This window comes from Sturnira hondurensis, unplaced genomic scaffold (genome assembly GCF_014824575.4).
Source record: "Sturnira hondurensis isolate 20B ecotype Veracruz unplaced genomic scaffold, ASM1482457v3 Scaffold0017394, whole genome shotgun sequence".
Classification (NCBI taxonomy): Eukaryota; Metazoa; Chordata; class Mammalia; order Chiroptera; family Phyllostomidae; genus Sturnira; species Sturnira hondurensis.
The window spans coordinates 2,867,736-2,892,391 of record NW_028090025.1 but is presented as its reverse complement, the minus strand read 5'-3'; the positions used below and the strand labels follow the sequence as shown (position 1 = coordinate 2,892,391).

Here is a 24,656-nt window from a genome sequence, read left to right as displayed (position 1 = left end):
AGACAGGCTACTATAAACTAGAAGCTGCTGTATTGCACAGACCCGACCCCTGCTGTGCCTCTTCTGCTTGGTATGCGACCCACAGCAGCTCCGGCACTGGGCTTTATGACGATGTTTGGGATAAATACAAACGTTTCCATTTTATTTTGCTCTTAAAAATTTGGTTAAAGGCTACCATACAGTGGATCTTTAAATTCATAATCTCCTTTGTAGGGTCTCTAAGAATCTGTCTATAAATGTGAAGCTCAGAATCATAATGCTATTTGTTTCTAGTATCATAAGAACTCATAGAGATGTTTTCAACCATCCTTGGTGCCCCAGGCTGAAGGAGGCTACAGGGACAAGCTCATTTGATCTCCGCCCTGAAGGAGGACTGTGCAATAATCTAATGGAACAGGAGTGGGTGTCATGAGTTCTTTTTTTCATTTTAAAGGAAGTTTTCCCTCCAACTAAGGGAACCATTCGGTTCCCACATTTAGTTTCCTTTCAGTTCCACTTCAGAACTGCCAATGCAGACTTCTGAAATTTTGCAGCTGGCTCTGCTGAGAACTAAGACAGGCTGGCATTCTGAACTCAAAGTCTGGAAGTCTTCTTCACATAAATAGGTAAATGAGAGTGAAAATATATTTAATGAGTTATAACAAGTGTTTATTGAAATCTGATTTAAAAAAAACATTGAACGAACAAAAGGTTAGTTTGAGACCCAGTACTTGGTATCTGAAAAGTGAAAACATTGAATGCAACATAGTCTTTCCCTCAAGGTGACTAGAGGATTGAGGAAGATGACAACTTTATGTGAGCTGCAGCTGCTGATTAAAATCACAAGCCTCCAGCTCAAAATTCAGCCCTCCCAGATCTGTAGACTTAAGGACAGCCCAGAGAACCCTGATCAGTTCTGACAGAGACAGTCAGTTGTGTGTACTCCTGCTCCTGAAAGAGCAGGTCAAAGACCATCAAAATCACTCAAGAGCTTGTTGGAAAAGCAGCATCTCAGGACCAGCCCAGAAGTTGGAATTAGAATCTGCCTTTCAACATGTTTCTCAGGTGACTTGGATACACATTAATATTTGAGAAGGATGCTATAGCAATGTTATTCCTTTATTTACATTTAAACTCGTGACATTAATTGGAAGTTGACTCACATGAGGAGACCATACTTTATACTACATGGTATAATTTATTTATTCTTATAAAGCCCTAGTGTCCCTTAGCTTTGACCCTTTACAAAGTCTTTGAAGACAGTGCAGCTGAATAACCCTGTGCATTTGCAAGGGAATCAAAAGAGAACATTACCATTCTGGTCACTGGCAGCAGCACCAGCTGTTACGTAACTTTGTTATAAAGCTATTTCCTGCTACTGGAGGGTTTGAAATAACATTTACTTGTATAATTTTAATTCTATTTAGTTTATCCATCCGGGGCCAAATAAAAAGCATAAATTAATCCACTATGAATACGTCAGGCAGATAACCATTTTAAAATATGAGAGAATTAAATGTTATTTACAAATACTTGATAACTTTATCAAAATACTTTTCCAAAGATCTCTAAACATCTGTTGTATGTCTCCAATTTGACCCATTATTGTTCATCAAAATAGTATTTGCCAAACTTCCCCAATTCACAGCATGCTTGGAATTTCATGGGATATGCCAGGGGGAAAGGCCAGGAAAGAAGGAGCTATTGAAAGAATGGAGTTAATGCCCCACTCTAAAGGAGGTGGGGTGATGAGGCCTCTATTTCTGCACCTCAAACACTTCTCTCTCAATTTTAAATATACAGCTAGTCAATTCTAAGGCCGTGTTAGCTCCAACATCCAATGATTCTAAATTTATTTTTTGTTTGATTTCAAAGGTTTTGAAAACACATATTATAATATAAAACCACTGTGAAAGTATAAATATGTGTGAAAGGAGCATGAATGAGAGAGAGAGAGAGAGAGAGAGATATTAAGATTTATCAAAAAGTCTTAGTTCCCCAAATAGTGAATCTTCATGAAAGAGGAACAATTGTCAGTCACTCTTCAAGGTCCCTCTCTGCCTTCTGACCAAGCATGTCCTGGAGTAAACATTAAAATACGTCCTTTCAACAGTGAAGTTGATCTAGGTGGTTGGAACTTTCTGAGTTCACCCTGGTTGCTCCTTCTCAATCCCAGTGGACCACGAATCTAGGGTTCCAGGCACCTACTTCCTGGAACTTCATTCTTTGAGGCTGGACCCTGCTTCTTTTCAGAGTAGCTCAGATGATCACCCCGCATCTGAAGCCCTTTGCGCACTGCATGCTGCCACTGTGGAGACTCCACACATCTGTCTTCCCAATGTCCCAGAGGAGACCTCTGGCTCTGCACCAGCCTAAAGCATGTTCTGCTCTAGGACTGGAGGGGTGTTGGGGGCAAGAGAACAGGACTCCTCCTTTGGTCAGTTTTTTTAACCCACAGTTCAGCTAAAGGTAGCACGATCTCTTTATTCTTTGCACCTAAATCAGAGTCTTTAGAATTCTGAGCCCTAACCTCCATATAGGTAAGGCTGATGCAAGGCTTGGAAGGCAGAGTTGATATTGCTTCTATTGTGACCATGCATAACAACTCACTACAAGTATCTTTATATGTTCCCAAACCTAAAGGAAGATTGCAGATAAATACAGAAATGTGATTTTAAATTTTACGTTGGACAGTGCAGTTATATGTTAATGCAAATCTTGTAGAAAACACATTGTCTTTTGTATTCATTTTCCATGGAGTCATGTCCAAATCAGGGAGGAACTGGCAGGTAAAACTGTTTATATTGAGAGAAAAATATATTATAAGTGTGTTATTTGAGGAAGTAGGAGAACAAATGAAAGAGGAAGAGACAGAAATAGAATAAATAAAATAGAATCAAGAAGATACAGGTGAATCATGGTAACTTGAAATAGGAGCAGGAGAAGGCAGAAACAAAGGACAGTGGGCAAATACAGAAATGTAGAAAAACAAGAAGTAATAACTGAGGTAAAGCTAGTGTACCTCAAAGGGAGATGAAAATGAGCAAGATCGAAAACAAAAAAAAAACATTATAAAGTGAAAACAAACAGAGTCATACAACAAGAAAAAATAGAAATCCAGAGATTACCAGAGGAAACAGAATAAAGGCCAAATATAAGAAATTAAGGAAATGCAGGGGTGCAATAGAGTAGGAACTCTAGAAATGTAATAAAATATGTCAAAAAGGAAGTAATGCTCAAATAAAAACAAAACAGAATCCCTAGTTATATGGACTAGAAAGAGGCACAAAGATATTTTGAAAAGAAAGCATTCCTGGAATTTGAAAAATCTCCTTTCTAGGCCTAAATTTGCCACAGATTCATTCTATGACCCAAGCAACTAATTATTCTCCATAGGCTTCGATTTAATTATCCATAATAAAATTAGTTAACATGAGCCCTGGCTGATGCGGCTCAGTGGGTTGAGTGCCAGCCTGTAAACGAAAGGGTTGCCTGTTCAATTCCAAGTCAGGGTATATGCCTGGGTTGTGAGCCAGGTCTCCAGTATACTGGAGGCGAAAGAGGCAACCACACATTGATGTTTCTCTCCTCTTTCTCCTTTTTCCCTCTCTCCAAAAATAGATAATTTTTTAAAAGATACTTATTAAGAAATAGTTATCATGATGCAACATAATGTGCACATATGTTCAGGTTTGTATATGCACGTGTGTATATCTGTATACACGTGTACACATTGTGTGCATGTGTGCACATGTGTGTATTAGTATTGGAATACAGCTTGTTTTCTTCTCTTTTCTGAGGAATGAAATACCTTCACTTATTTTTAAATTAAAAAAATCTTCAATTATAGTTGACATACAATATTATATTAGTTTCATGTGTTTGACATAGTGATTAGACATTTCTATACCTTATAAAGTGATCACCCTGATTAATCTAGTACTCATTCCTTTCTCTTTTTTGGTAATTTATAACCTCTTGGGGCTTCTATGTCTTCCAATACAAGAATAGTTGGGCTTTTTTCCTGAATCTGATTACTCTTGAAATCGATGTGCCTAAAATGCTTTTCCCCGGCAAAATTTTAAATTTCCCAATAATATTTTGTAACTGATTTCACTAGTGACCTCTAATAGTAACTTCTTTCAGAAAAAATTTTTATTTAATTTTCTCTTTAAGACAGAAACTGTTTTTCTCAGTCTCAAATGTAACCTAACATGACTAAGGCTAACTTTCCAGAAAAAGATTATTCTATTTATCCAGGAAGAAGAAAAGAATACACTTACATTGCAGCTATATGAATTGCAATGTATTTTGATGTACACTTTCTTATTGAGAGGCAATTTTTATAGGGAGAACTTCTATGTGATAAGAAAATTTGTATCAGCAACATTAAGCTGAGATTTTTTTCTCATCTAAAGTCAAGAATTGCTATAAAAACATTCACCCTATTCATGGCAATAAGGGACCTTTTATGACAGGCATTTCAAAAAAGATATTCACAAGTTTACAGGCAAGGAAAGATTTTGCAGAAGACTCGAACTTTCTATTGGAAATGAGGTACATTTGCAGTGTTTCACACACTCTGGAGATTTATGCAATAATAAATATGAACATAAATCTGCTTCATCACAGAAACAGAGATGAGGAATTTCTACTGTCACAGCCAAATCTTCCTGAACTTTAATAACTGTACTGGGAGAAATAGCTGAGTTACAAGGCCTCTGAAGTTTGAGCTGAAACAGTCAAAGGACCCCGATGTGGCCGAGGTCTAGTCTTCTCTGGACAAGGTATAGGGTAGGAGAAATAACTGACCTGGGTAATCAGAACATCTACAGTCCTTAGCTCAGAACTGGTGTCTAAGGCAGGAACTTTCTGTCCTCAATATATCCCACCTTTTTATTTTTTATCAATGCCCTCAGATAAAAAAAGACTACTCTTCCCGGTCACTTGGGTGTGGAAATGTGACTAAGTTCTGGTCCACAGGGGTGCACAGAACTTGCAGGGAAAGTCGAGGAAGGCTACTCAGTAAGCATTTATCCAGTCTTTCATGCTTCTTGTTGTCTGAAATGTGAACATGATGGCTAAGCTTCCATATCCATAAGATGATGTTGAGGACAGAAGTTACCTATTAGGATGGACCATAAATATCTGTCACTTAGGTCCCTAATGAAACAACTCAGACTGCTTGTCTCTGAGACTCTCACTACATGAGAGAGAAACCAATTTTGGTGTTGTTTAAACCAATATCCTTTAGGAGTTTCCACTTTATGCATCAACACATGATCCAAAATGATACAGTATCCAGATATTTGATCAAATAGACAAATATAATTGGCAAACCACTTCCCTTCCATTCTCTGTTCTTGCATCCTACACCATTTTTCTTCCGTCACTTATATCACCTGACATGATGTCTTCATCATTTATTGTTTATTTGTTGTCTATTTCTTCCCTCTTTACTACAACTAGAAAATAAACTCTGTGAGAAGAGAGGTTCTTTCTTAAAAAATGGTTTATTCTTACCACATACAAAACACTCAATAAATATTTATTGAATATGTGAGTGAATTAAAAAACTCAATAAATTACTCCTTGCATTTTTACAACTGATTTTGTACTATGAACATACAAAGAAAATGCTGTCACTTCACAAAAAAAACCACACTTCTGCACTAGAATCATGTACTGGAGATCATGCTTTGCTGTTTCATGAAAAGTGAGGGTCGTGGATAAAATGTAGTGACTTGTTGGTAGCAGATCAAAATCACATAATGTAAAAGGCTCTATGGCCCTAATATTCTGCAGGCCTGACTTGATTTCACAGCTTTAACCTCCTTTAAGACACACTGATTCTTCAGTCTGCATATCAATGAACAGCCTTTCTTTAGTAAATATGTTACTTTGAATTACAAATAGAAACTGGCACTCCAAGAAGAAGAGAGGGCTGGAGAGAAAAGTCAGTACCATCTAGAGTAAGAACAGAAGTTCTTGAAAATGGGGAGTAAAATGCGCAATAATTAAAGTGAGAGAAGTTCTTGGAAATGTGGGGAGTAAAGTGAGCAATAATTATTCTTACACTTGAAATATTTTCCACATGTACTTTATAAATACTCATAACAAACTCACCTAACAAAACTCATGGATGCATGCCATAAAGCTTTTCTTGGGACTGATAAAGGGGATCTCTTTTTTGCTGTATTAAGAGAAAAAGAAACTTCTGTCCAAAATGGAGGTGTAAGTAGATACACTTTGACTCCTTGCACAACCAAAAGAAGGACAACAACAAAGTTAAAAATGAAAATTAACCATAACTGCCAGAAAATCAAATTGTATAGAAGTCCCACAACCAAGGAGTTAAAGAAGAAACATTCATCCAGACCCGTAGGAGAGGTGGAGAAAGGCAGCTATGGTGGAGAGGACGTGGGGCAAGGTGGAGGCTGGCAGAGTGAGCAGTCCTACATCTGTGTATAGATAAACTGGGAGGAACAACTCAGGAGGAAGACAGACCGTGCAACCCAGGGTTTCAGCATGGGGAAATAAAGCCTCAACACCTCTGGCTGAAAAAACCTGTGGGAGTTGAGGCAGTGGGAGAAACCCCCAGCCTCACAGGAGAGTTCCTTGGAGAGATCCACAGGATTCTAGAATGTACACAAAACCACTCACCCAAGAATCAGCACCAGAAAGGCCCAATTTGCTTGTGGCTAGCTGAAGAAGTGACTGAAAGCCAGCAGAGAGCTGACTTTCAAGAAGCTTTGTTCCCTCTCTGACCCCTCCCCCACATACAGCGTCATGACACAGTGATGTGTGTTGCTGTCCCCTGGCAAATACCGAAGGATCTTCCCCTTACTACATAACAGGCAAAATGAGAGAAACAAATATGTCTCAAATGAAAAAACAGATCAAAGTTACAGAAAAAATACAACTAAACAATGAAGAGATAGTCAACCTATCAGATGCAGAGTTCAAAACACTGGTAATCAGGATGCTCTCAGAATCGTTGAGTATGATTGTAAAAATAAGGAAAAAGTGAAGGTTATTAAAAGTGAAATACAGAAAAATGTACAGGGGACCAACAGTGAAGGGAAGAAAACTGGGACTCAAATTAACGGTTTTGAGCAGAAGGGAGAAATAAACATTCAACCAGAATAGAATGGAGAAACAAGAATTCAAAACAATGAGGAGAGGCTCGGAAACCTGTGGAACAACTTGAAACAATCCAACATCAGAATCACAGGGGCGCCAGAAGGAGAAGAGGAAGAGCAAGAAATTGAAAACTTATCTGAAAATATAGTGAAGAACTTCCCCAATCTGGCAAAGGAAACAGACTTCCAGGAATCTAGGAAGTTCACAGAGTCCCAAAAAAGTTGGACCGAAGGAAGCACACACCAAAGCGCCTCATAATTCCATTACCTAAGATTAAAGACAAGAAGAGAGTCTTAAAAGCAGCAAGAGAAAAAGACACAGTAACCTACAAAGGAGTTTCCATAAAACTATCAGCTGATTTCTCAAAAGAAACCTTGCAGAAAAGAAGGGGCTGGAAAGAAGAATTTGAAGTCATGAAAGACAAGAACCTACATCCAAGATAACTCTATCTAGCAAAATTATCATTTAGAATGGAAAGGGACAAAGTGCTTCCCAGATAAGGTTAAGTTAAAGGAGTTCATCATCACCAAGCCCTTATAACGTGAAATGTTAATGGGACTTATCTAAAACCAAAAAGAAAATAAAAAATATGAATGTAAAATGACAACAAACTCACAACTATAAACAACTGAACCTAAAAAAAACAAAAACAAAACTGAACTAAGCAAACAACTAGAACAGAAACAGATTTGAAGAAACAGACATCACATAGAGGGTTGTCAGCAGGGACGGGGACGGGGGAGAATGGGGACAAAGGTACAGGGAATAAGAAGTATTAATGATAGGTACAGAATAGACAGGGAGAGGTTAAGAACAGTATGGGAAATGGAAAAGCCAAAGAATTTATATGTATGACCCATGGACAGAAACTAAGAAGGAGAGAATGTTAGTGGGGGGGTGTTATGGCAGAGGGGAACAAAGGGAGGAAAAATGGTACAACTGTAATAACATAATCAACAAAATATATTTTTAAAAAAGAATAATAAAACTTGAGAGCTAAGTGGACAAGCCCCGGTGTGAAATTCTATTTTCTACTAACAATAGGAAATTACTCAGATATAGAATAGAAAATTATTTGTCACAGAATGGAACCTTGGGATTTTGCTAATTTTTTCAGGTTAACAAAATTAAGTAGAATCCATTTTGCATTTGGGAAGATTGAGGAGTTAAGGAATCGAGGGAGGAGTCCAAAGTCAAGCAGGTCAGTGAAGAACCAAGACCCGCACTCAGTCCAGGATAATCCGCCTTTTCCTGGCACCATCTCAGGAGTTCCAGTGTACTTAGGTAAATCCAGCATAATTCCCTGAGATTCTACATGACGTCTGCATACATCCAGGAGAGGAAAATCACCTCAAAATACTGAGGCCAACAGCACCGCAAGAGTCCATGAGCATAGCTGATATGCTGGTAAATGACAAGAGGTGGTTTATATTTCTTGATATAAACTGTTGCCATCCACATTATGTCATTTTCCCTCACAGATATGAACTACTTTTTTCACCTCCTTTGGAGTAGTAACTCAGGATCACTTCTCTCCTTCTTTCCTTTTATTAAAAACGAACACTTGACTTACTTCTAGCCATTAGACTATGGTGGGGCAATGTCTGAAAATATCAAATTTTTCAGTGTTACAAAAATCATAACATTTAACATGATTTTATTTTACCTCTGTAACACAAGCTTTGGATTCTGAATTCCAATCTATGGTTGACATAGAATATGGTTTGGGTATAAAACAAAGTGCAATGAATGTATGTTTGGGAAGGTCTGTGTGTACGAGTGTGCAGGTTTAACACATTTAGCATCTGACTCCTGATCAAGAGCAAGAACATAAATAAAACAGTGATAGGATCAGACCTGATTAATTTTTCTGTCTTACTCAAATCAGGAAATGAGAGTGCAATCTACCATCCTCTTCAGCTTCTAATTTAATGATGAAAGGGAATCTCTCTGACAGGCCTTATTGCAGATAATGATTCAGCTCCTATTATACCAGATTTAAATGCACTAAAAAGTTCACTTCAGAGAATAACTGTAGCATTAGTAATTTATACATATTCATTAACATCCTTCCTTTCTGAGTCTAGAATTCCCAAGAGTGAAGGAATTATTACCCCAAAAGAGAGAAAAATTTTCTTTCTATATTCTTCTAAGAATTTTTTCCTTGGATGGGCAACAGTGGGGAAATAAAGACAAAAAAAATCATGCTATATACTCAACAAGGACTTCACACTCTAGTGCAAGAGGCTAATGTTAATAATAATTAACACACAATGTGATATGCTACAGTAAGACTATGTTCAAAGTCCCGCATATGAAAGAAAAATCTCACAGATAAGTTAAAGAAGAGAATGCTTAATATTATGGTTAATTCAGGGAAACTTCTATGATGTGGACCTCATAGAATTGGGTGGAGTAAGCCAGGCAAAAAATGGGAAAAGCTACTCTAAGAAAAGGAGACAGTTTATACAGTGGCAGGGAAGTGTGAAATGGTATGCTATGCGTTAAAAATGACAAATGGTAAGAAATTTAGAAGGACAGAAGCATAAAAACAAATATTTCTTGGTCTCAATTGGAGGGTTGATTTAGCAGCTCTTTATAGTCTGTTGAATGTTCTGTAATCAAGTGTTCTCATGAGAGTGAGTATACAGCAGCTAGCCCTACATGGACAGGAGTTACATGAACTCTGAATCACATATCCCTAACATAAATTAGAGGATAAGCAAAGCTTTCATAACAAAAAAATGCCTGCTCTTCTATCACCTAAATAATTTAAAAGTTTGTTTCTCTCTTATGAAAGAGGCTAAGGGTGGGCAAACTAGACCCGAAAGCCACAAGGGCACAGCTAGCTGCGAGGAAAGTATGGTGCATATTCTAGTTGGTTAGCTGCCAACACAGGAAGGAAGGGAAATAAATGGGGAAGAGAAAAAGCAGCCATGTGTAATACCACCAACTATTAAAGTCACAACATTTCCAAATGGAGCAATCACTGATCTGGAAAATTTATATTCATAATTCTTTTGCCAAGTTAAGGGATATAACATATCGATCCTCACTCAATTTACCAGTATTAGCTCTGTGACTTAATAATTTACTTAAATCTTCTGTCTGTTGTGAAAATCTTATTGAATGTTTCAGTAGATTTTTTTTCTCATTTTCTCTCCCTGAATTATTTTATGACCTTTGATGTTGTAAAAACCACCATGTTCTTGAAATTCTCCCACTCCAACCCCATTTGTTTCTGGAATGTTGTATTAGCCTGAATCCCTCCAATTTCAACTCCCACATTTCTATGTCCTTTTTACTTTTCCTCTTCTTTTCAGTCTTGAGTTCTAGCTTTTAGCCTTGCCTATCTTGCTAGAATACATTTGTCTTTCATTAATATAATCTCTCTACTCATCATTCAGTATCACTTCTAATACTTTGTCTTTAGATATATAACCCCCATCTAAAACTCTCTGAATCTTTATTCACTTAAAAATACCTCTGGCAGATTTCACCAAGACTGGAAATTCCACAGGTGCAACACTGAGCTGATGCTATTCCTGGTCCAATTTTCACCTTACTTTTTACTTTGAATATTAATTTTCCTAATTAATATCCACTCAGTATTTACCTTTGCTCCAGTATGCCCTCACTTTGCTCCCTAACACTTTTGCCTGCTTTCTACCCACGAGATTTTTCATCCATTTCTCTCATTCGAAATACTCTGCCTCCATTCTGTGTAGTTAGGCCCTTTCTTGTCAGTCATGTATCAGCTCCAATGGCACTCCTCTCAGAGTTCATCCCTGGTGGAGTGCTCAAAAGTAGCACTTTCCCAGGTGCTCTTCATTACATGACCTTCTTCCATTTTCTTTAAAGTCCTTCTCATTCTTTCTATTTATATTATTGTTTATTTGTTCCATTTTGTGTCTTCCTTTAAGAATTATAACAGAGGAAACATTTTCTTACTGGTTATTCTATTTCTTGGGTCTGGAACTGTGCCTAGCACATAGAAGGCACTCAGTGTTTCCCTGATACATAAAACTATAAGCTTAAATGCTTTCTGAGTTTGGAGGAAGAAGCTGAAAACTCTGGGGAATCATATTTAATGCACTAATTTTCACCTCTTTCTGAATTATGACTAAATATTTTAACATTTAGAGAGAAAAGGTGTGAGCTTTTGAGCAGTGAGAAACAGGCTTGGTGGAGATTCAGAAGTCAAAGAAAACCCAGGTGAAGAACAAAAGGAAAGAGAAAGTAAATGTAACAATAGAAGAGCAACTGTTCCTCACTCTTTCCATCTGAACAGGAGCCAAGAGGCATTAAATGAAAAAGAGACCAGAGAAAAATGGTCAAAACACTGTAAACCCAGATGAGAGCTAAGTAAAAAGCTCTGGTAGTAAAAACTAAGACTTGAAAATGATTTTTTCAAGAAAAATAGTTATTTCTGTTTTGTTTGTACTGTTTCTTTTTTGGAGGCATTTCAATTAGGCTATGGCAAGCTAACCACTGATCAGGATGGCATTTGTCAAAGGCTGGGTAATTGCTGTGTTATTGTTTCTTCTTGGTGTTACTTGAATTGAAACATGTGGCTTTTCTCATATATAAAAATGTAGAATCAACAGAGTAAATCTCTATAACTTGATGTACTATGACTTGTTTCTGATTTAAACTTGTTTCTTTTGGTTTCCTTATTTAGCATCTATCTTAATATGTATGTTTTAAAGTTTAATACAATGTCTATGTCTTTTTTTCTGACTAGTGTAAAGCCATCAGAAGATAAGAATGCACTTTCAAAATCAATGGTTTTGCTAATTTAACTAAAAACTAACACATAAAATCTCATGTAGCAAAACAACATTGTATAATTAGAGAGGTAACTGAATCACAAACAAAATAAACAGGTAGTTCTAGTTTTAGCTGGAGCAAAGTTTTAATGAGACAAAATGAAAGTATGTTTCCATAAATGTTGAGATAATAGATGTAACCTTGCAAGTGTACCCTTGAGAACTGTTGACTCCTCTTCAATAAGTAAATTGTATTTTTCTACTCCCACACCAATTCCGACACTCATCAATTCGCATTATATAGTCTCCCACTCTCTATTCTCACCCATCATTTTGATTTTTTTAAACATTTTATTTATTTATTTTTAGAGAAAGGGGTAGGGAAGGAAAGAGGGAGAGAAATATTAATGTATGGTTTCCTCTTAAGCGCCCCCTACTGGGAACCTGGCCCACAACCCAGGTATGTGCCCTGACTGGGAATTGAACCGGCAACCCTTTGGTTCACAGGCCTGTGCTCAATCTACTGAGCTACACCAGACACAGCTCTCATTCATCATTTTATATGAACCCATAATAATGATCAATACCAGATTTATGTCAGAGTTTTAACAGGAATTGACATTTGAAATGTCAGAAGTTACAACTTATAAGCAAGACAGTTACAAAGTAGAACCATTGAAAACATTTGCTGTTTAAGGAACTGAGCTGTTTTCTTCTAAATCTTGGATTTGAAGAACTCATTTTTTGCACTTATTTATCAGTTCATACCTGCAGTTTAACATCATAAAATAAACCTCAAAGAAACAGTGATCAATATGTCAAGAACAACAGTTAGAAGAGGTGTTTAAATTACTGCTTCTTAAAGAAATGTCAAATATCAAAATGGTTGTCATTGTATCACTGAAGTAAATAATTTTAAGCCAAATAGAAATATGAACTGTACTTTTCATTTATGATAAATAGAGAGGTTCATTTCTGTAGCGGGTGGGTCTCACTCTCATTTTCACGGCTGTCTCTGTGTCAGGCATTGCTCCATTTGAAGCCCACAGGCTGGGTGGTTCTCACATTTCCCCTGCTTTGATGCTTTCTTTCATCCAGTACATTGTGTTTTCAATATTATTAGTAGTAGTACAGTTATCACTAATATTCAATATTCAATATCAGGCTACTATTTATTAAATGCCTATTAGCTACTATATAATGCTGGCTTCCTTGGATAATGAAAATATTTTATATTCATAGTAGCCTTGAGAGAGATTCTTTCACTTCGCAGATGATTGACAGAGGGCCAAAAAGATAAAGCTATTGACTATCAACACAAAGGAAGAATGTAATAAAATTATAATTCAGAATTATTCTGATTTTTAGAGCCTTAAATTTTCTGTTATATTAGTTGCTGATCTCCCTTCAAAATAGATTTTTAATAATCAATTGTTTAAACAAGTCAAACAAATAATTTATTTCATTACTTTACCTGGAAATCAATACAAATAAATTCAGAAAATTATTAGATCAGATTTTTAACCACTGGGACAAACTGATCATCACTGGCATGGCAAATGTAGCAAACAAGAAGTATTTATTTGGTAAACCCAACTGCTTACAGAGGGAAAGAAAAATCCAACAAATCTTTCAAGAAACAGGAGGTTTCACCTCTTAGATAAGGCCAATAATTTTATTTCAGAAGCAAACAAATTATTGTCAATTTTCTGAAAAAGATTATGCAAAGGCAAATATAAAGACTTCTGAATTTTCTTATTACAGAAAAAATTAAATATTAGACAAGATTCCATAGATGATGTTTCAGCCCAGCACCTATTCATTTCAGCAGGGCCTTCTGAATAGTTGCTCCACTATAGGAAATTACCAACCATTTATCATCACCTACCTCCTGCTTGGTGGGACCTCACAACGCAGCTGACAGCCTCTGCCATCTGTTCTTGGATCATAGTCAAGAACAATAAATACCTCAAAACGACAATGCAATGCTCTTTGTGTGAATTTTTGTGAATTTATGTGAATTTTTTCCACTGTTACCACATACCAACCTCACAAACACACTGTATGGTAGTTCACTAGTTTAATCACTTATTTCACAAAATTCTTTCTATTGCGGAAAAATACCAATTCTCTGAAATTTCACACGAAGTCTGTATTTAATTATTTTTGACCATATGTTTAGCACTGGAACATTTGCATATGATAGAGCTAAAATTCTACGTTACTGCTCTAAGACAGCAATTTTCAACCTTTTTCGTCTTACAACACACACAAACTAATTAGTAAAACTGTGGCACATCAAAAGAATTTTTTTTGCAATCTGACAAAAATAGGTATAATTTTGATATATTCACACTAGATGGCTATTGTGTTGGCTGTTGTCATTTGTTCATTTGACAATCAAAGGGAAAAGAGGTCAATACCTAAATAGTTAGGTATTGCATGTTTTCAAACTAATGTGGCATGCTGTTCTAAGGCATCTATTGTGAAAACTTAAACTCGAAGAATGTTTGTTACCTCAGCAGGTGACAAAATATAGTCAAGCAATAAAATTCATTTTACACTCCCTAAGAATAGAATGCTATGTTTAAAGGAAAGAAAGAAAGAGCAAGAAAGGAAATTCAAGGCACCTGGAGAAATTGTGGTCTCTGGGAAAAGCACTGTAGGGAAGAAAGAGCTAGTTGTAATTTGTAGCTCCATGGAGTCTTAACCTCAGTGTCCTCATTTATCAGACAGGGTCCATAACCATCCTACTAACTATATAGAGTGGTGAAGAAGAGAGTAAAGCACTATAAGATGTAGTCCTACTATTCATTACTGATGAGAATCCCAGTGGTTCATGTGGCTTAAAGACTCATGCATCTAAAGTTTGAATGTCATAGGAACCTTCAATTTCCTATGGATTCAAACACTGAAAGCAATCACTCCACTGTGGTCCTGGAATACCAGTGTGTTATGGGTCCATTTTATTTGTTATTTAAATAAAAAATTGAATTTATCTATTCATTGGAAGTAGATTATTTAACTTATATTTTAGAAATCATGCCCTTATTCAAAGGTATCCTAGGCTGATTTTTTCGCTAGGAATAAATTTATAAAATGCATTAGAACAAATAGCATTTCAAAAGTAAAGAACATCAACAAAATGCTGCCACTCTTGCATTCTACTATTCTCAACATTCTGCCTTGGTTACCTTTGAGTTTTAAAATTCATGTACAGAGAAGAGACATGACCAATAATTAAACAGAAACAACTAAGATGTCATGGTTAAAGGAGAAACATTACATTTCTTACATTTTCCATGAATCATCCATTATCCTAAGATAAAGCCATGAATTAGTGGCAGAATGGATAAATCTCATGAAATCTTCAAGTGAAACTGAAGTCCTAAACGTATCACTAATATGGGGACCTGTGCTTAATAATACCTGCCCTTGCTCTTAGGTAACAATGATAGAACTACCTAAATTATGCCCAGAGTGTTGTACAGTGCCTGGATAGTTGAAGCTATTGAAAGTTAACATGCTTCCTCATGGCTTTGAGGTTCAGGAGAGTAGGAAGAGGGTGAGGGACACACAGACATTCAACAAAACAGATAAACACTTCTACATATGAATTGCAGGGATTGAGGATAATTTCTCAACTACATGCAGATGCTTTGGAAACAAAGGTACCAAACACTACACAGTGCAAAAGTCAGAATCACTCTCTTAGGAAGATAAATTTACCAACTTACAAACTACACATAATTTTGATATATATCTTCCAGGGTAACCTTTCCCTATTTCAATTGTATTTTGTTTTTTTTTTTAATCCCTATTTCTCTGTAGAGAAAATAAAATTTCAAATATTACTGTCACTTTTCAGAAGAGGGGTAAGAAGAAATGTGAGTAAGAATGGATAAAAGGAGGCAGTTGTATAAATGAATCTGAAAAAAGTGATGCATTTCCACCCAATATGAAGAGAAAGGGACTGTCAAGGTGATAAAAAAAAGTGAATAAAATGACTGTCTTAGGTTCAGGTTTTGTCACAGCTTGCCTAGGGATAAATGGGAGGTATGCGTAGAGCTCCTAGTCAATACTAAGTTTTATCATTATTGCCATTAGCTCTATTGTGCCTATTTTTACTTCCAACTGGGCCGGGAGAGAGTCAAACAGACACCAGTTACAGTACATAGATTTCTGTCACCTGAGTGCATTCCTGCTAGACTGTAAGCCACATGAGGATACAATGTCTGTACTCCTTTCTTCAGGGTCTGCACCATAAGATGTGTTGAATAAATGAATGAATGGATAAATGCATGATTGAATGGCTTGTAAAGATTTTCTTGCTTTAACAAGAGTCTTTATTCACAGAGATTTATTTAATTAAGCTATCATAGCCACCCATCAAGGGCTGTTTCCACATTGCTCACATGAAATGGGTACTTCATAAACTTCCTCCTTTGTTATCACGGTGATATCATCCAAGAGCTTCCAAAAGCAAAGTGTCAGTGGTAGGCCACAATTGCCATAAATTTTGGCTGAGGATTAAGGTCCAAAGAGCCTTAACAGAAATTAGCTTATCAAATTAGTTAATGGTCCATATCACTTCAGGCAATTTTGAGTCTCTAACTAGATGCAATTTGACACAGGGTAATACACGGATATGTTACAAGATGTGGAGAGTGATTTGAGAAGCATGACCATGACAGCCTTAGATGTCTAGAGGCCACAAGGAAAGCCCCAGATAACTGAACCAATTAAGTACATTTGAAAAAATAAGACAGGCCCCAATTAATTGGGCATGAAAAAGGGACCCAAGATATAATAGTTTGGATACACAAGTGGAAGAGAGAGTGCAGTCATTAAGGAAACACTTTGCTCATTATATTGTTTTGATGAAGGTTGTTTTGGTATTTCTAAACCTGCTATTTGTGAGTAGAAAAGGGAAAACAACGTAAGTAAATTTCCCTTGAACAATCTCTGGCACACAGCCTTAGAACTTTTCATTTCTACATCTGCAAAATTTTGTCTGCAGCAGAAAAAGAAATGTCCTTTTAATTTTTTTTCTGAATGGATTATACTTGGCACCATGTTGATGCCATTCTGCATGTGTATAAAATTGAATCAATCATATTTTCCAGGAGTAATGAGAAAAAGAGAAAGAGCCAAATCTTTAAATGCATGTAAACCTCCATAAATGGCAATATCATAACAATGTCATTTTAAGAAATAGATTAGACAGTTAAAGATACTAAAATTATCAACTTAATCAAAAGCCAAGGTACATTTATGCCCAAAGTAATTTAATTACAATTCATTTTAATTAAAAATTTTCCTAAAATATTCAGGAAAGAAAGTAGGAACAGGTTACTGCCAAGATATTTTGAACCATTATTTTTGTTCACAGCTTTTCTAATTATTTTTGTGGAGGGGGGGGCTGGTAGCATATTAATGAATTCTCAAGAAATCAAGAATCAGGGGTCCTACCAGCGTCGCCAGAGTGAACCGATAGAAGCTGAAGAGGGCTCCAAGGTGTGAAGTGAAGTCAGTGCCTCAGCAGCCAGTCAGTATATCTTTTATGCCCTATTCTTTTATCACACACACACAAAAGAAATACCACAGTGAATGAAGATTTTGCTGCATTTTAGCACTGCTTTTCCTGCTGTCATTGGCCTTTGAGTGAGGATGACAATGGAAGAGATGAAGAATGAAGCTGAGACCACTTTCATGGTTTCTATGCCCCTCTATGCAGTCATGTATCCAGTGTTTAATGAGCAAGAACGAGCAAACCTGTCTGCAGCTCAGACACTGACAGCAGCTTTCATTAACCTAGGTGCCCATCAGTAAATGAATGGATCAAAAAACCATGGTACATATACACAATGGAATTCTACACCACAGAAAGAAAGAAGGAGCTCCTACTTTTTGCAACATCATGGATGGAACTGGAAAGCATTATGCTGAGTGAAATAAGCCAGGTGTTGAAGGACAAATACCATATGATCTCACCTTTAACAGGAATCTAAACAACAAAACAAACAAGCAAGCAAAAGATAACCAAAGACACTGAAACAGAGATCAGGCTGACAGTGACCAGAGGGAAGAGGGGAGGGAATTTCAGGGGAAATAGGGAAGGGATTTAGAGGAACCTATATAAAGGATACACAGACAACAACTGAGAAGGGTGGAAATGGGAGGGAGGGCGGAGCACGGGGGGTGGGGTAGGATGGGAGTAATAGACAGAAAACTGTACTTGAAAAATAATTAAATTTTAAAAAAAGAAAATGAAAAAAAAAGGCTGAAAAAGAAAATCCAGGACTCACACAAGACATCATTATGAAAATTTTTGAGAAGAAAAGTGTAGAAGTTAACTTCACAGAGTCCCTCCTTCGAATGGCCACTGATGGTGTACAAGAGTATATGACTGAACGACCAGAGCCAGAATTCCAGGACCTGAATGAAAAGACATGAGCACTTAAACAAATCCTCAGTAAGATCGCCCATGAGATCAATGACAGAGCAAGGTTTCTGCAGACAATCAAGGATATAGCTAGTGCAATAAAAGAGCTTCTTGATACAGTGAATGTCTTCAAGAAACATCAATACCAGAACCACAGGGCACTTTAACACCAAAAGAAAGAATTTGTGAAGTATTCCAAAAGTTTCAGTGGTACTCTTAAAACTTATTTTAAAGATGGCAAGGCAATAAATGTGTTCATAAGTGCCAACCGACTAATTTATCAAACAAACTTGATACTTCAGACCTTCAAAACTGTGGCCTGAAAGTTGTATATGTTGAGAGATGTACTTCTCAGTGGCAGTACTGGACTGCCTTTATCTGTAAATTTTAAAGTTTGACTGTATAAATTATCAGTCCCTCCTGAAGGGATCTAATCCAGGATGTTGAATGGGATTAAACCATATTTTTGTGAAATGTAGCTTAATCATAATTCACAGTGAAGATTTTGCATCACTTTTGCTATTATCATTCTTTTAAGAATTATAAGCCAGAAGAATTCACGCCTTAATGTGTCATTATATAACATTCCTTAAAAGAATTGTAAATATTGCTGTTTGTTTCTGACATTTTAACTTGAAAGCAATGTGATGCAAGATAATGTGTTTAACAATATTGGGTGGCAAATATTCAATAAATAGTTTATATCTGTTAAACCTTTCTTTACTTGAAAAATGGATGCATATATGTGTGAATATATATATATAATCAAAAGATATATATATATATATAATATATACATATATATATATAATCAAAAGACCAGAGCTACTTGGGTTAATATCTAAAGAACTACTAATGGGAACTTATTAGCAGTTTATCAGATAATAAAGTAGCACAAATAAAATTGGGAGGGTCTTTAATCACTCTGGGCAAAAATAGCCAATGGAAGTATTTTTTTAGTTATTATACATAGGGTACCGAATATTTTTCCAGTGTGCTTTAAGATACATATGAGAGAGATGGCAATTTGTAGTGTCTTTAGACTACGATGCCACTTTCGAACTCTATAACTATGCAAAATAAAGTCTTTCTTGTGTGCTAGGCCCTAATAAGCTTTGTACCTTTTTTCTCCAAAATAGCCACAACTAATAGTGATTTGAAGCTACACCAGTGCTAGTTGGTTTGAAATTGTCGTGAGTGCTGATAATACTATACACTCTTTATATATATATAGTTTTAAGGAAATTATGTACCAAATATTCATGTTGAGCATTTTCATTTTTCAGTTATGAAATAAAGGAAAGATCAAAGTTTGCCTTTTATAAAGATTTTAAATGTTGAACTAAAAAAAAAGAAATCAAGAATCAAATGTCAATTTGTGAATTACCAAAGTATTTCCCTTTTCCTACCTTTTAACTTTTTAATGAATATTGTCTCACTAGTAGTGGTTAGGAAAATCAAGATAAAGACAAATTTATATGCATTATTTTCACCAGCATTAACTTTTGGTGACTTTTCCAGATTATAGAAGGAGTTAAAAAAATTCTGTCTGACTTTTGGTTGTTTTTGACTAAATATCAATTAAAATCTTTTCTATTATTATAAATTCATTTAAGAAAACAATTCCCTAAACATTGTGTAATTTTACAAGTGCATTAAGTGAATAACATGTTTAGTTAAGACTTTGGAAGTTTTAAAATTTTGCTTTATGAATTTACTATAATAGTTAAGCCATTTCAATGGCTTGAGAGCAAGTGACCTCTCCAAGACATTCCTTTTCCAGTGAGGTGGAGAAAAACTAGCATTCACCCTAAACAGTAAATTGTTGTTATTAGAACACAATTGCTATCACATAGTTTCATAACACTTAATATAAATGTCTCTGAATTCTGTGTAATTAGGCTGCAATTGTAAAATGAAACAGTAAAATAAAATATTTCCAAAACAACAATTCATGTATAATTAGATACTGATTAAGGAAGTAGATTATCTAGTAAACCAGTTTCTTCTCTGATTGCCTGATTTTTTAAAAATTCTCCTGAGTCAGTGATTATATGCTGTGAGTGGGTATGCAATATTTGTTAAAAGTTGTCAGTCGGGATGGCCAAGCAGATAACATATCTAGACCTGCTGGATCACTGACACCGCAGCTGAAGGTGGGTAGTGGAGAACAGCTAGGCACTTCCACTTGTACAGTTAACAGGGTAATCTTTAGTTTTTACATGAATGGAATTAAATGTTCTTTCTAGTCTTGTTCTCTGTTGACAAGAAAGACACTCGAGATCACATCAAAATTTTAATTATATAATAGCCTTCAAACACTGTATTAACAAATATTCATATGAAAAATACTAACAAGCAGCTAGGTAAAAAATGTTTGATCATTATTTGTCATGTAAAGAATAAAACTTAAAAATTTTAAATGGTAACAATTCCACAAAAATTACAACATTCAGCATCTGGCTTTTAAGGTGAAATACTACTTATGTGACTTTACTTATGTGACTTGTTTCTTTTAGGAGACATAAATGAGTTCATTAACCTCTCAATTTCCAAAATACCTTACAGTTGTTTTGGAAAACTAGTGTTAAGTATGACATTCAGGATAATCATTATACTGTGTGTCCTTTTATTGTCTTAAATATCATGTACTAAATAGTCTGTTCTTTCATTGAAAAAAAGTAGTTTTTTGAATTATAGACTATTAATTTTAAAATAAGTAAGCCACCCTTATTTATATTGATCATAAGAAAAAAGTGGTTTCCTGGTTTACTACAGTACACAACACAGCTAAATATTCTGTATATTTGGTGATAGCAAAGAAATATTTTAAACAAAAAATTATTATTTAAAATATGTGGAGTCCTTCTCAGAGGATAAAAAGAAGCCTAAACCACCCCTGACATGTTTCTATTACCATTTATACATCCATCAGCGTTGGATTTCTCTCTCAGTAGCAGTACATGGATATCACTTTAAATCGGCAATTGAGTTCCCAGTTAGGCTATGTTTGTTTTGTCACATTGACAATATAAATGAACCCAAGTACTTTCTTCATATGCAGTTTCGTAACTCACCTGCTCCATCACATTCCCCAACCTTCCACTGCCACCTTCTCTAATATGCATTTACCTTACAGACACCTGGAAACCCCTGTATGTGAGTGAGATTTGACTGATAAAACTATGAAGTCATAGGGTACGTGTGACTACTTTCTAAGATACAATTATTGAACTGTTATAAACTTCATGGTAGAGTTTACAAAGACTATTATAAAACTTATTGACAGAAATAATGTGTAAATGTGAAACTGACTAGTAGCTAAGAGGAAACAGACCAACCAGTGGGCCAAATGCCTAATGGAGCTACTGAGAGTGAGAATAACAACAGACCCCATCAAGGTAATTCAATATCTCAGTGGTTCCCAAGTACTCTTTATGTAATGAAAATATAGGTACACAGACGACTATTTTTGTGAAACATTTAGGAGAGTTGGTTAAGTACAAAACCTCTTTAAAATACTAATGATGATTTAAATGTTCTAATAAAAGATAGAAAATGTAAAAAATAGTTATACTTCATATTAAATATGAAAGGAACTGAATAAGATGGAACAGAGTATGAAGTGGGGAATGGATGAAAATACTCCAGAACCTCTTTCCCCCCCATAGCTTGAGTAAATGCAGTGACATATGAGTAACAATTTTCATTGGAGTGGTCAAGGTTAGAGTCAATCATTTTGTGGTTTTAATACAACCAATCTCTCATCTTCCAGTCTCTTTTTTCTTTGTGTACTTCCCTGTACTTTCTCCTAAATTAATCAATTTGGTATGTTATCAAAGAATCCTACATATTGCCATTTAAGTAATTCTAAAAATTTTACCCATTACAGTTTAACTTATGAGAGGAGAAATGAAAATCATAACCAAAATAATTGCATATATTGATATAAATGTATTTTAAAGCATAAAAATATAACATTATTTGAGTGATTCAAAATTCAACTATGACAATTAGCTCTGTAAGTTGGAAAATAAAAGTAAAATTAATATTGTTGCTTCCCTCATAAAGAATTTACTGAACTGGTGCTTTCCTAGTAACAACTCTGTTAAAACCTAGAAAATCTTTGCAAAAAATGAAAAAGTAAGTATCAAAATTTTGTATGCTTTCAGGACACTATCTTATCATCTTTTACAATGATATAATTTCAAATGTTAGATGTTCCAGAAAGTAACACTGAGATTTAAAAGAAACATCCCAGGCACATGAGCCACCAAGACCGCCACTTGTGTCCCTGAAGTGTTTTGGTGTCATAGTAAAGGGAACAGAAATCCTTCAGCGTTTTCAAATCAAACTTCAACCTTGTCATTTTAAAATCATTACTTTGCTAATAACCAGCGTAAAATGTTTCCTTGTCATTGGAGTACATCAAGTCTAGAACATAATGAGAACATAATGTGGCCCTAAGAAAAATTACTGTTGCACAAAACATTCTAAACAATAAGAAAAAAATTAGAACATTTTTCTTTCTTTCCCACAAACTTTAGTATATTAAAAATCTTAAAAGGGCCCTCTTGTATTTTTTATCAAATGCATTAAAAATAGCCATGGAGCCCTGGCTGGTGTGGCTCAGTGAATTGAGCACCAGCCTGCAAATCAAAGGGTCACCAGTTCAATTTCCAGTCAGTGCACATGCCTGGGTTGCAGGCCAGGTCCCCAGTAGGGGGATCACATAAGGCAGCCACACATTGATGTTTTTCTCCCTCTCTTTCCTGCTCCCTCCCCTTATACCTAAAAATAATCAATACATAAAATCTTTTTAAAAATAGCCATGGACTACCAAGGAACATCTTTCTATTATTGCCTGTATATTTATGCTTTCCATAGCCCACCATCTTCACTAACTCTATTTCATGACAACACAAAATAGTTGGTACTAAATAAGTATAGTCCCACTGCCCATTTTATTTTTATATAAGAAAACTAGATTTATTTCTAATGCATGCTTTCTAATCTCAATATCTGCCAGTTAATTCTTCTTAAGAAGATAACTGCAAAACTCTGGTTAACATGTCCAGTGTGAAATAGCTATTACATGCATCATTGTGTCTGACCATAAGCGGTGTGTGAGAGGAAACACTGAACAATTCCAAAAAAAATGAAAACATTGAACTTTAAAAAACTTGACATATTTTAACACTAACAGTAAGGAAGCCCTACTCTATAGATGGTCAGATAACTGGTCTGCAATCAATTTTGGAAAACTTCCCCTCATTATTAGTACAGTGCACACACCAGCTTTTCTGTTCCTTTTTTTAAAGTATTTCTGTGGCTTCAGGTTAGATATTTGGCTATTAGCCACTGAGATGATGAATAAAAAGAATAATGTTAAAGACTGTAGGGGGAAAACTGCTAAAACCCAGTGTGTGTGCATATAGATGTGGTACACCTGTGTGAGAGGAATCAGGCTCTGACGGCAATAGAGAAGAAATCTTCATGGAGGAGGAGTAGACTAAGAGAGAAAGCATCTAGGCACATATAAGATCACAGATGTCATGCATAAACGTTTTGCAATATTAAGGTTTTTGTCAACCTCACGTCTGGAGAATGACCATGTTATATTAAATCTGAAGAAGTTTAAATACATCCTCATAAGAAAAGGTAATTTTCGTTATGCTCAATGTTATACTTATCTTAGGGAAAGACATCATGCATGTTCTTTTAAGAAGTTGAACTTTGTGAAGTTATCTCCCATCACTTAAACAATGAAGATTTGTTTTTCTAAGGTATGTTACCCTATTTGCCCTGCTTCAACCTGGCATTTGCTAAAGGTATTTTGATCTATTTTTAAATTGAGATTAAACTTAAATGATATTTTATATATGTTGAGGGAGCTACTTATCATATTCACTCTTTCAGATTTTAGATGTGCACTTCTAGATAAAGTGAACAGACTCTTCAAGTCAATCCTTGAAAAAGTCTCCTTTTTATAAAAGATACTAACAAAAAGCAGCAATTATTGCTTTTTCTATAAGATGGCTCTAATAGCACTTAGTTTTCTTTAATTTTATTCAAAACAATTTCATTAGATTGTATTGTGACAGCTGTCACATCGGCATACATTTAAACAAAGCTTATCACAGTTGGTGAATTTTTGTGTAGCCATTTTAATATTGAAGATGGAAGAAAATCAGCAACATTTTCAGCTTACTATGCTTTGTTATTTCAAGAAAGGTAAAAACATAACTGAAACACACAAAGAAGAGATTTGTGCAGTGTATGGAGAAGGCCCCGTGATTGATTGAATGTGTCACAAGAGG

The 24,656-nt window shown here is 35.5% G+C and overlaps 1 protein-coding gene and 1 pseudogene across 2 annotated transcripts in view; one reads left to right on the top strand and one right to left on the bottom strand.

Annotated features, from left to right (window-relative positions):
* NALF1 (NALCN channel auxiliary factor 1) overlaps positions 1–24,656 on the bottom strand; it is a 612,383-nt gene that overhangs the window by 350,689 nt on the left and 237,038 nt on the right. The window lies entirely within an intron of this gene.
* Positions 17,538–18,786, top strand: LOC119002027 (programmed cell death protein 10-like; annotated as a pseudogene).